Source organism: Octopus sinensis, linkage group LG15 (assembly GCF_006345805.1).
Source record: "Octopus sinensis linkage group LG15, ASM634580v1, whole genome shotgun sequence".
NCBI classification, from domain to species: Eukaryota; Metazoa; Mollusca; class Cephalopoda; order Octopoda; family Octopodidae; genus Octopus; species Octopus sinensis.
This window is the reverse complement of record NC_043011.1, coordinates 53,567,220-53,580,509: the sequence shown is the minus strand read 5'-3', so window position 1 is coordinate 53,580,509 and position 13,290 is coordinate 53,567,220. Positions and strand designations below refer to the sequence as shown.

The 13,290-nt window shown below is 40.3% G+C and overlaps 1 long non-coding RNA gene across 1 annotated transcript in view; it reads left to right on the top strand.

Moving 5' to 3' along the window:
* The window catches only part of LOC118766354, a 16,234-nt gene extending 3,739 nt beyond the window's left edge, over positions 1 to 12,495 (top strand). Inside the window, exons 2-3 of the long non-coding RNA XR_005002290.1 lie at positions 10,317 to 10,319; positions 12,485 to 12,495. This is a non-coding gene — a long non-coding RNA (uncharacterized LOC118766354). The remainder of the gene's footprint in view (positions 1 to 10,316; positions 10,320 to 12,484) is intronic.
* The last annotated feature ends 795 nt before the right edge of the window (positions 12,496 to 13,290 follow it).

The following is a 13,290-nucleotide window of genomic DNA, read 5'->3' as shown; positions in this document are numbered from 1 at the left end:
TTGTGAATGCATTTGGTAGACAGAAACTGAAAGAAGCCCATCATATATGTGTCTGTGTTTGTCCCCTCAACACTGCTTCACAACCGGTGTTGATGTGTTTACGTCCCCGTAACTTAGCGGTTCAGTAAAAGAGACCAATAGAATAAGTACCCGGCTTTAAAAATAAGAATTGGGCTCAATTCATTCGACTAAAAATTCAAGGTGGTGCCCCAGTATGGCCGCAGTCTAATGACTGAAACAAGTAAAAGATAAAAGATATATATAAACACATGTATATTTATGTATATATTTTAATTGCGCTTTGCTAATCTGGATTATTTCCTTGTATCTAAAGTGTTTTGTGGTTGATGTCACATGATCATAGCTATTAGGGAATCTGAAAGATGTGTGAATGTAAATGTGTATATATTCACACTCATATACAGGGTGGGGCAGAGAGGACGGACATTTTTGAAATGGCTATTACTCAGCCCTGGGAGAAGAAACTTATGTCCAACAGGTTCCATTCAGTTTATGGTGTCTTAGCATTTTGTTTTTTTTTCTTTTCAGGTGGAGCCATGGCACTGTGGACGATAGAGTATCGCATGTTTTCCTATAACAGTTACATGAAGAATAACAAGTCTGTTACAGCAGTGAGTTTTAGTGCCACTTCAACGTTCACCAAAATCAGGCTGTTCCCACCTGTAACACAATCTTATGTTGGGTGAATGCACTTCATACACGAGGTACACTAATGAATAAGAAACCGGTGGGGGTGCCATAAATGGTACAGGCCCCAGAAAATGTGGAATGCATCAGACAAGATTTGATAAGGAGTCTGAATCACTCTGCTCAGAGGCATTCCACTGAATTTGGCATCGATAATCAATTGGTAAGGTGTATTTTGCATAGAGACCACCATTTCCACCCGTACAGATTGGCCATTGGGCAGCAGTTGAAACCATGGTACTACGCACAGCGGCTTAACTTCACACGTCAGATGGAAGCAATTTTTGAGGCAAATGGCAACCTCGTTTTGTTAATGAATGATGAAGCTCATTTTCACCTCAATGGCATGGGGAATCAATAGAACTGTTGTTATTGGGCTCTTGAAAATCCGAGAGACCTGCACGAAAGACCACTGCTCGGCCCAAAAGTGACTGTCTGGTGTGCTGTTGGAAAAGCTGCCATCATTGGTCCTTACGTTTTTTGAAGACAGTAATGGAAATGCTGTTACTGTGAACTCCGAGCATTACATGAAGATGATAAACAACTTCTTTGTACCTGAATTACGATGAAAATGTAAGCCTATTCGACTTATGTGATTTCAGCAGGTTGGTTCAACGAACCCACACAGCCAGAGCCTCTCTCTGGTGACTGCCTCATTTCCAGGTTTCCTGACATTCCTCGGTCCACTGATTTGACCATGTGTAATTATTTCATGTGCATACACATGAGCCTCAAGGCTCGTGTGTATGCACATAAGCCCCGTACATTGGATGATTTGAAGGAAGTCACACAAATCAACAGAACAATACTAGAGAGAGTGGTGTCCAACTTCCAAGAATGCCTTCAGAAATGCATCAATAAAAACAGACACCACATGAAGGATGTTTTCCTCTCTTGATTATGACAAATGCTAATTCAATACAAACACATTGATGTCAATAAAATTTGTTTGCAGCTAAAATTAATAATTTTGTGAATTTTTCAAAAATGACGATGACCGTCCTCTCTGCTCCCACCTTGTACATACACAGCCATGTAGTTCCTATACAACAGAAACCTGCTCTACTCCAACCTCTTTCCTCATATCATGGCCCTCATTTAATGTACAGAGGTAATGTGCTCCCTCCTTGGGTTTCTTGACTTACAAGCTACATAATGACCTCAATAGTACTGATAGCATGAAAAAAAGCACCCAATACACATTGTAAGGTGGTTGGCATTTGGAAAAGCATCCAGCTGTGGAAACTTTGGAGTATGGTGCAGACCATTACTCCCTGGGTCCTTATCAAACTGTGCCCAACCCATGCCAACATGGACATTAAATGATGACCATTCTGATGATGATAATATATATAGGTGCAGGTATGGATGTGTTGTAAGAAGCTTGCTTCCCAACCAGATGGTTTGGGTTCAGTCCCACTGCATGACACCTTGGGCAAATGTCTTCTCTATATCCTCAGGCCAACCAAGTTCCGTGAGTGGAATTGGTTGGCGGAAACTGGAAGAAGCCCATCATATGTAGAGCTAATAGTGAGGATTGTCAGTCTGGGCAAAATACTTCATAAGTTCTTTGCTGGTACAACAGGCAAACAATATTGTTTAGCTTAGAGAAAACCTCCAAATATTCTTATGGCAGGGTCCACGGTTATGGTTTATCACAACTCTATATTGTAAATCCGTGGTCAGGCTCTAGACAAACTGGTTTTTACAGAGTGATATATAAGACCAGGTTATACATAATGGTCATTACATAATTTTCCTTTATCAGAGCAAATATGGCTTACAGCTGTTTCCAGTAGTCATTATAGGTTCGTTACTCATAGGTTTCTCAATTGAGTTATTGATCAATTGAGAAAAGCTGAACAACCTAAAATGTTAATGTTACTTTTGTCAGAGCCATTTAACCAGAAATGGCTCTGATAAAAGTAGCATTAATTTTCTTAGGTCATTCAATTTTGCTCAGTTGAGTAAGCATATCAGTAATGGACCTACAATGATTCCTAGAAACAGTTGTAAGCCAAATTTGCTCTAATTAAGGAAAAATATGAAATGACCATTATCTGTAACTTGTCTCATATATAGGCATGGCTGTGTGGTTGCTTCCCAACCACATGGTTCCAGGTTCAGTCCCACTGCATGGCACCTTGGGCAAGTGTCTACTGCTATGTATGTATGCATGTGTATATGTTTATGTGTCTGTGTTTGTCCCCACAACAACGCTTGACAACTGATAGTGGTGTGTTTACATCCCTGTAACTTAGCGGTTTGGCAAAAGAGACTGATAGAATAAGTACTAGGCTTACAAAGAATAAGTCCTGGGGTTGATTTGCTCAACTATAGGCGGTGCTCCAGCATGACCACAGTCAAATGACTGAAACAAGTAAAAGAGTATATATATATATACATATTAGATGCATTTTCTGTAAATTCTGACTGATAGTCATTTTCTTAGAACTAACTTTCAACCAAAGTCTTCAGGTGCCATCTATCTTTCCTCACACTTTAAAACCAGTTAGCCAGTCCCTGCTCATCTTTTGACTCAATCCCTGCCACTTGTCCCGTAGTCAACAAGAAATCATTCTACTGTTTAACTTAACTTATGAAGCTCTTCTCTTCCTCACCTTTCCTGCTTTTCCAAGGACTCCAATCTCCAAGCTCCATAACACATAACCGACTTTGACAGGTTCCCTTTTATAAATGGTGCCTTGTGATCTATGTTCCAGAGACCATGACTTTCACCCTTCTTTCTTTTAAGGTATCAGACTTTGGCTTGGTTCCTGTGTCTCTTCTGCCTTAGGTCCTCTTTCCTCTATTGCTGCAATTGTGTTCTTCTGATTCTTTATATTCTTATACATTGATTCCTAGAAGTGCCAATCTCTACCTGTGGAGGGAACTGGTGGAAGAGATAGATCCAGGAAAACATGGGATGAGCTGATGAAATATGATCTTCAGATATTGAATCTCACAGACATGATGACAAGTGACCGAGACTTTTAGCAATTTGCTGTGCTTGAGAAGACACATCAAGCTAAGTGAAATTGTAATCATGGCCAGTGTTGATGGCACAGGAAAGGCATCTGTGCCAGTGACACATAGAAGGAGCCCAAGCTGGTGATATGTAAAAGGCACCCGTGCCAGTAACAAGTTAAAGGCACCTGAGCTAGTGACATGTAAAAGGCACTCAGTACACTCTATCGAGTGATTGGTGTTAGGAAGGGCATCCAGCTGTGGAAACCAAGCTAAAACAGACTGGAACCAGGTGCAGCTCTTCTGCTAACCAATTCCAGTCAAACTGATAAACCCATGCCAGCATGGAAAATAGATGATGATGATGATGATCTTCAGCCAGTTTTCTGCTTGTGATCTAATCTTGTGGTGACATCTGCAATCACTGATCTTTTCATGGCTGCAATCTCTATACATCACAACCCTACCCTTTGTCAACTTGAACGCTTCTTGAACTTGATATTTGGGGCAGCCATAACTACCCAACCCTAATCTGTCCCCCCACTTCGCCAGCATGAAAGTTGGTGGAATTCCAAGCCATCGGCAGATCTGTTTGCTCTCCCATCTCTCAATTAATTCTACAGATTGCATCTGCACTTCTTTGACTGTCAATACCCAGACATATGCTACCCAGAGTTTTGGTAGAAGCCTGTGCAAGAAGACCCAGGCCTTAATTTTTCCCTAACTTCCTCTGACTTCCTCACTAATCATCTGTCTGTTTGTCTGTATAGAATGCACTGCTTCTGACAACAAGACAGACATTTTTTCATCTTAACCTTTTACTTGTTTCAGTCATTAGACTGTGGCCATGCTGGGGCCATCCTTAAATTTTTAGTCAAACAAATTAACCTCAGTACTTATTTTTAAGCCTCCTACTTATTCTATCAATCTCATTTGCCAAGCCATTAAGTTATGGGGATGTAAACAAACTAACACCGATTGTCAAGCAGCAGTGTGGGGGTCAAACACAGACACAAATGTACACACACATACATTATATATATCTATATATCTGGACAGCTCCCAGCTAGCCAGCTCCATGTCAAGCCATCCGACCCATGTCATCATGGAGACCAGACATTAAATGATGATGATGATATCTATATATATGTATATTATATATATTTAGTCTTTTATTTGTTTCAGTCATTTGACTGTAGCCATGCCGGAGTACTGCTTTTAGTTGAGGAAATCAACCCCAGTACTTATTCTATCGGTCCTTTTTTGTTGAACCGCTAAGTTACGGGGATGTAAACACACCAGCATTGGTTCTCAAGCAATGTTGGGGAGACAAACGCAGACACACAAACATATATATACATATATATAAATATATATATATATATATATATACAATGGGCTTCTTTTTCAGTTTCTGTTTACCGAATCCACTAGCATGGCTTTGGTCGGCCCGAGACTATAGTAGAAGACACTTGCCCAAGGTGCCACATAGTGGGATTGAACCTGGAACCATGTGGTTGGTAAGCAAGCTACTAACCACACAGCCACTCCATATATATATATATATATATATATATATATATGATGTGTCTTTCAGTTTCCATTTTCCAAATCCATTCGCAAGGCTTTGGTTGATATGAAATTCTAACAGAAGACACTTGCCCAAGGTGCCATGCAGTGGGACTTAACCCAGAACCATGTGGCATCATTTTTGTATAATATTTTATTGGGTACTCCTCTCTTGATGGTTTAAACCCCATCCTGAACTTGGAGTTAAAACTTTCTGGTTACTTACGCATTTCTGAACTTCATTTTTGCCCTTGTTGCCACATCATGCAATACCTTCAGGACCTGGCTTGCCTGTAAACGGGTTGGAGGAAGCTGTTAGAGTTAGGTCATCCATGAAGTGTCTCATTGGTGGCTTGCAGGTAGCAGACTTCACTACTATCACCCCCATTGGATTCCTTCCTTGATGTTGTTTCAAGCAGATTCATTCCCATGACAAATAAGATAGGAGAGAGAGATAGCATACAAAGTAGACGCAGAATGTATGTGTCTCATCCTGTATATTTGTGTGTATGTATCTATGTATGTATGTATATATCTATATATATATATGTGTATGTATGTATTTATGTGTATTTATATATATATATAATCTATGTATGTGTATATATATATATATAAGCATATATATGTATATATATGTGTGTGCATGAAAATACATGTCTCTGTGTGTTATGTATATATATATATATGTATACATTTATATATGTATATCTGTTTATACATATGTATGAACAAAAATGTGAATTATATGTAATGTATAGATGTGTGTAAGCATCTATACCTCTATATGTATGTATGTATATATATATATATATATATATGTATATATATACATGTGTGTGTGTGTTCATCCAACGTGAGACTCAAACACCAATTGAACTAAATATATGATAGCAGCATGGAAGAATAGACATAAATATGTTGTTGATGATGATGATGATAATGATGATGATCATCATCATCATCAGCATCATCACCATCACCATCATCTTCATTTAACATCTGTATTCCATGCTGACATATTTTGGCCAGTTCAACAGGAACTGACAAGGCAAAGGACTTCATTGAGCCTCAGCATGGTCTCTATGTCTGGACACCCTTCTTAACATCAACCACTCTACAGTGAGTGCTGGGTGCTTTTCCATGGCTCTGTTACTTGTGAAGTCCCCAAGTAACTTGCAAGAAAAGATGCCCTCGACAGACTGGGAGTGTAGCACTGAAAGAGGTGGCTTTGTGTCTGGTGTTAAAAAGTTGAAATATAAAAGAGGACAAGAACAGGTATCTTGCTGTAAAGGGAGATGCATGGCCACCCCAACTTGGAAACGAGAATGAATAGGGGAAATGAGATGTGATGGTATGCTCTCAATGTACAAGAAAGTCGATCAAGAGAGAAGAGGGACCGAAAATATGAAGGATGGTGAGTAAGTTTGGAAGGAGTGTGACAGATGGTGAGTGATGGAGATTGAGGTGAATGGTGAAAATGGTTGGAGGTGTGGTTAATGATGAATCTCAGTTTGGAAGAAGGTAAAGGAAAATAGCAATGAGTCAGAGAGGAGGAGGGGATGATTGGTGACAATACATAAAATGAAACCTGTGGATCAGGGATTCTCAACCCTTTTTTTTATTTATGAAACCCACTTTGATTACTATTTCATTCTGGCAGATCCCCATAGCCATTCAGTGTTTAAAACTTGTTTTAAGGAATGTTATTTATTAATGTTTACATACATTAAATTGTAGGTTGAATTAAGTAAAATGTTGAAAGAAAGAAACCTCACTCTTTCTTGTAATATATACCAATACATGCTTTTTATTTATTTATGTGCCCTTTTCAAGCCTAGCCAGGCTCATGGGCCCCAGTTTCCCGGTTTCTGTGGCATATGTGTTCCCCCCAGCTGGACGGGACGCCAGTCCATTGCAGCATTACTCAAGAAACAGGAAGAAAGAGTGAGAGAAAGTTGGGGCGAAAGAATACAACAGATCACCACCAACCCCTGCCGGAGCCTCGTGGGGCTTTTAGGTGTTTTTGCTCAATAAACACACACAATGCCTGGCCTGGGAATTGAAACTGCAATCCTCTGACCACGAGTCTGCTGCCCTAACTACTGGGCCATTGCACCTCCACACCAATACATATATCTAAAGCAAATTTTTCTTTCAGGAGTCCTTAAAATATTGTGGCTCCCCAATTTATTTCTTTGTTGTATAGACACCCAAAAATCTTATATGGGCCCTGGTTGAGAACCACTGCTGAGAAATAAGGAGTTGATGTGAAGTGTTAGAGAAAGAAAAGATGCACCAAAGACAGCAACAAATGTCAGAGGCTCACAGGAGTGGATATAGAGAGAGGCAAAGTGGATGTCGGTGGCAGGTATGAGAGGATGTTCATGGGAAAGGGTTCTTCAATGGGAAATAAAGTAGTAAGGAATGATATTGAGCTTACTGTTATGGTCTGGAGAACAATGATGAACAGAAGGGGAGTGAGAGCTGAGCCTTGGTGAATTCTTACATGCACACTATATTTATCACTGAACTCATTGTTAACTCTCGCTATACTGCTATTGTGTGTGCATATAATATAGGTTTTTCAACAATTTATGCTTCCATATCTCTTTACTCTTTACTCTTTTACTTGTTTCAGTCATTTGACTGCAGCCATGCTGGAGCACCGCCTTTAATCAAGCAAATCAACCCCGGGACTTATTCTTTGTAAGCCCAGTACTTATTCTATCGGTCTCTTTTGCCGAACCGCTAAGTAACGGGGACATAAACACACCAGCATCGGTTGTCAAGCAATGCTAGGGGGACAAATACAGACGCACAAACACACACACGCATATATATATATACATATATACAACGGGCTTCTTTCAGTTTCCGTCTACCAAATCCACTCACAAGGCTTTGGTCGGCCCGAGGCTATAGTAGAAGACACTTGCCCAAGGTGCCACGCAGTAGGACTGAACCCGGAACCATGTGGTTGGTAAACAAGCTACTTACCACACAGCCACTCCTGTGCCATATCAAGAATTTCTTTTCTAATTCAACTACAGATTCAGCTTAAGAACAAGGCCCTCATAACTTTCTGTTATGATCTGGAGAACTATGATGAACAGAAAGGGATTGAAAGTTGAGCTTTAGTGAACTCTTACATGCACACTAAATTCATCATTGAACTCATTACTAACTCTCACCGTACTGCTATTATGTGTGAAAATAATAAAGGTTCTTCAACAATTTATGACATTGGTTTCAAATTGTGGCAATTTCAGGGGTGGGGTTTAGTATTCAATTGCTACTTATTTCATCTACTCTGAAAGGATGAAAGGCAAAGTCGACCTTGGCACAATATGAACTCTCAACATAATTCTGCTAAGCATTTTGCCCAGCCTACTAACAATTCTGCCAAGCTCGCAGCCTTAGCAATTTATAACATTAAGAAGCAAAAGTACAAGTCAATGTAACTGGTGCTTGATTCAGAGGAAAACCAATGTGTTTCCGTGCTCTCTCTTTTACTCTTTTACTTGTTTCAGTCATTTGACTGCGGCCATGCTGGAGCACCGCCTTTAGTCGAGCAAATCAACCCCGGGACTTATTCTTTGTAAGCCCACTACTTATTCTATCGGTCTCTTTTGCCGAACCGCTAAGTGATGGGGACGTAAACACACCAGCATCGGTTGTCAAGCAATGCTAGGGGGACAAACACAGACACACACTTATATATATATATATATACATATATACGACAGGCTTCTTTCAGTTTCCGTCTACCAAATCCACTCACAAGGCATTGGTCGGCCCAAGGCTATAGCAGAAGACACTTGCCCAATGTGCCATGCATTGGGACTGAACCCGGAACCATGTGGTTGGTTAGCAAGCTACTTACCACACAGCCACTCCTGCGCCTATTCCTGCTGCAAACATTTTTTTTCTTAAATCGCAACCAGCTTCAGTATTATTTGAATGGTCTAGTACCAAAACAATACAAGAGAATGCTGTTTTCAAATCAACGGTCTTTGAAAACTGCATGCAGTTACATGAAGACATGACTATCACAGAGACTTCGATGTTTACAGTTTGGTGCTCAAGAACCATTAAAATATGACATGGCATTAGTAGACTTAATCTGTCCTGCAAAAAAAGACATCTGCAAATACTGAGGTGGAATGTAAAATACAGTTATGCATTTGACGAGACCTTGTGAAAAACATGATTTCTTACGTTTTGTTTTTTCCTAAAACTGAGATCTAAGAACCAGCATGCTTGATAATCCAGTCCTGGCTAAGTCCCAAATATGATGGATTACAAGAACTGTACTTTTGTTATGGTGATACATAGATACATATAGATATTGATATATTTTCCATTATATATATATATATACACACACAAATCTAACCATTGCCAGCATGGAAGACAGATGTTAAAAGGTGATGATGATAATTTTATATAACATAACATATATAACATAACCCTCTGTGCTGGTGGCACATAAAAAGCACCATCCGAACGGGGCCGATGCCAGCGCCGCCTTGTTGGCTTCTGTGCCGGTGGCACATTAAAAGCACCAACCGATCGTGGCCGACGCCGGACTCCCATGGCACCTGTGCAGGTGGCACGTAAAAAGCACCCACTACACTCGCGGAGTGGTGGGCGTTAGGAAGGGCATCCAGCTGTAGAAACACTGCCAGATCAGACTGGAGCCTGGTGCAGCCCCTGGCTTCCCAGACCCCGGTTGAACCTTCCAACCCGTGCTAACATGGAAAGCGGACGTTAAATGATGATGATGATGATGATATATATATGTTGTTGGTAAAACATGTTCTTTGTCTATCGCCTTATCCTCTTGGTGATTTTGGGTAAAATTATACTAATGTGTCCTTCTAATTTAATTAAATTCTATGTCTTTGTGCAGCTGAAGATTGCTCTACATTTCAAATTGATGTAATGAAATGATTGCATTATTCAATTAAATGGAGTCGCATGAAACGATCGTACTGCATTACCTCTGGATATCCTTGTTGCTTTTTTTGATTATATATATGTATATATATGTGTGTATGTATGTATAGAGTGTTTGAAGTAGTGTACAGATATTGTATATTGAGAAAAAGGAGGCAGTCAGAATTTTCGATAATTCTTTATTAGCACTTTCGTGCTAATAAAAAAACCAATGTGTGTATGTGTGTGTCTTCGTATCTGCATTTGTCCCCCACCACTGCCTCACAACCGGTGTTGGTGTGTTTACATCCCCATAACCTAGTGGTTCAGCAAAAGAGACTGATAGAATATGTACAAGGCCAAAAAACAAGTCCTTGGGGTCAATTTGTTTGACTAAAACCATTTAAAACAGTGCAAATAAAAGATACCTCAAGCTAGGCAATGCAAAATCACCCCAGGAGTGAAAGACATCGATACCTGGTGGTCATATCCATCCTTTAGTGTCACACACTCATTCACCACTGAATAAACCTGCTTTGGCCAGTTAGAGGTATATACAGGGATGGCCATAAGTGGCTGAACCCAGTTCTAATTATAATAAACACCAATGGGTAAAGCGACTTATGGGCATACCTGTATATATATATATATATATATATATATGTATGTATGTATGTATATGTATATATATGTATGTATGTATGTATGTATATATATATATATATATATTATATATATATACAAACAGCAAAAAAAATATTTACTGATGTGCATATGTGTCACATTAGGAAAACAAAATTAAAATTTTTGTTTGAAGCAGCTTAGCTAATGTAAATATTATTAATATGGTATACTTAATGTATGTGCATATTTAAACACTGTGAAGTATATATATATATATATATATATATATATACATACACACCTATATACATACATATACATATATATATATATACATGCACACACTATATACATACACAATATATTCTATCTTTTACTTCTTTCAATCATTAGACTGTGGCCCTCACATGAGGTACCACCTTAAAGAATTGTTTAGTCAAATAAATCAACCCCAGGACTTATTTTAAGTCTGGTACTTATTACTCTCTCTTTCTGTCAAACCACTAAGTTACAGGGACGTAAACACACTAACACCAGTTGTTAAGTTGTGATGGGGGACAAAAACACACACACATACTTATCTATATATATATATATAAGTGCCACCCCGACTGGCTCCTGTGCCGGTGGCACATAAAAAGCACCATCCGAACGTGGCCGATGCAAGCGCCGCCCCGACTGGCTTCTGTGCCGGTGGCACATAAAAAGCACCATCTGAACGTGGCCGATGCCAGCGCCTCCCCGACTAGTTCCTGCGCCAGTGGCACATAAAAAGCACCATCCGAACGTGGCCGATGAAAGCGCCGCCCCAACTGGCTTCTGTGCCGGTGGCACATAAAAAGCACCATCCGAACGTGGCCGTTGCCAGCGCCGCCTTAGCTGGCTTCCGTGCCGGTGGTACGTTAAAAGCTCCAACCGATCGTGGCCGATGCCGGACCCCCCTGGCACCTGTGCAGGTGGCACGTAAAAAGGACCCACTACACTCGCGGAGTGGTTGGTGTTAGGAAGGGCATCCAGCTGTAGAAACTCTGCCAGATCAGACTGGAGTCTGGTGCAGCCCCTGGCTTCCCAGACCGCAGTTGAACCGTCCAACCCGTGCTAGCGCGGAAAACGGATGTTAAACGATGATGATGATGAGAATATATATATATATATATATGTGTGTGTGTGTGTGTGTGTGACCGCGTGTGTATCGTTGGCGATTTTCTTTCTTGGACCTTTCCTTTTTCTATGTTTCTGACGAAGAGCTCCGCTCGAAACGTTAAATCCTCCTTCTTTCTTTCCTTTCCCGAGCGTCCATTAACACTATACTTGTTCCACGTCCTTGTGTTGTTTGTTTTCATGTTTGGTTTAACTATATATATAAAGATATATATATATATATATATATATATATATATATATATATACATATACGTGGAGGCGCAATGGCCCAGTGGTTAGGGCAGCGAACTCGCGGTCGTAGGATCGCGGTTTCGACTCCCAGACCAGGCGTTGTGAGTGTTTATTGAGCGAAAAACACCTAAATTTGCACAAGGCTCTGGCAGGGGATGGTGGTGATCCCTGCTGTACTCTTTCGCCGCAACTTTCTCTCACTCTTCTGTTGGCCTGCTCGCTTAGCCAGTGGGGTGGCGTCATTCGAAGGCTAAAACAATGCGAAGCGCATTGTGACCAGTGATGTGTAGCAACATCTGATAGCCTGGTCGGTCACGTGATCACATGATATATATATACATGCAACGGACTTCTTTCAGTTTCTGACAACCAAATCCTGATGGGTTTCTTTCATCCCACTAATATATTGTATTTAGGCCTCACAGGCTGGTGACCTCAATGGGGATCTAGCTTTCATGAGATACTGTCATTTTGTCAGTGTAACAAATGAAACTGGCTGCCTGTGTACCTATAAGCATGTCTGAGCACTTTGACCTCTTGAGGGTCATAAAGCCACTCTCATAATTCTCCAACTATGCTAAGTACACACAGTTTGTGACAAATTTTGTCATAATCAACTTTATGAATAGCAGGTGCAAAATCAAGATATACCACACCCAAATTTGAATGTTTAAACAACTGTTTTCATATGGTGGTTGCTAAGAAATTAAGGTGTAGACCAGTGGTTCTGAACTAGGGTCCATCAAGGCCCCTAAGGGCCCACATCAGATTTTTGGAGGTCCATACAGCAAAAATAGTAAATTGGGGATTCACAATAGTATTTTAAAGGCCTCTGAGAAAATTTTGCTTTAGAAATAGGTATTGGTGTATATTGCAAGAAACAGCTAGATTTCTTTCTCTAACATTTTACGTAGTTCAACCTACACAAATTAATGCATGAAAACATTAATAAAGAACATTCTATGAAACTATAGGCGCAGGCGTGGCTTTGTGGTAAGTAGCTTGCTTACCAACCACATGGATCCAGGTTCAGTCCCACTGCGTGGTACCTTGGGCAAGTGTCTTTTACTATAGCCTCGGGCCGAC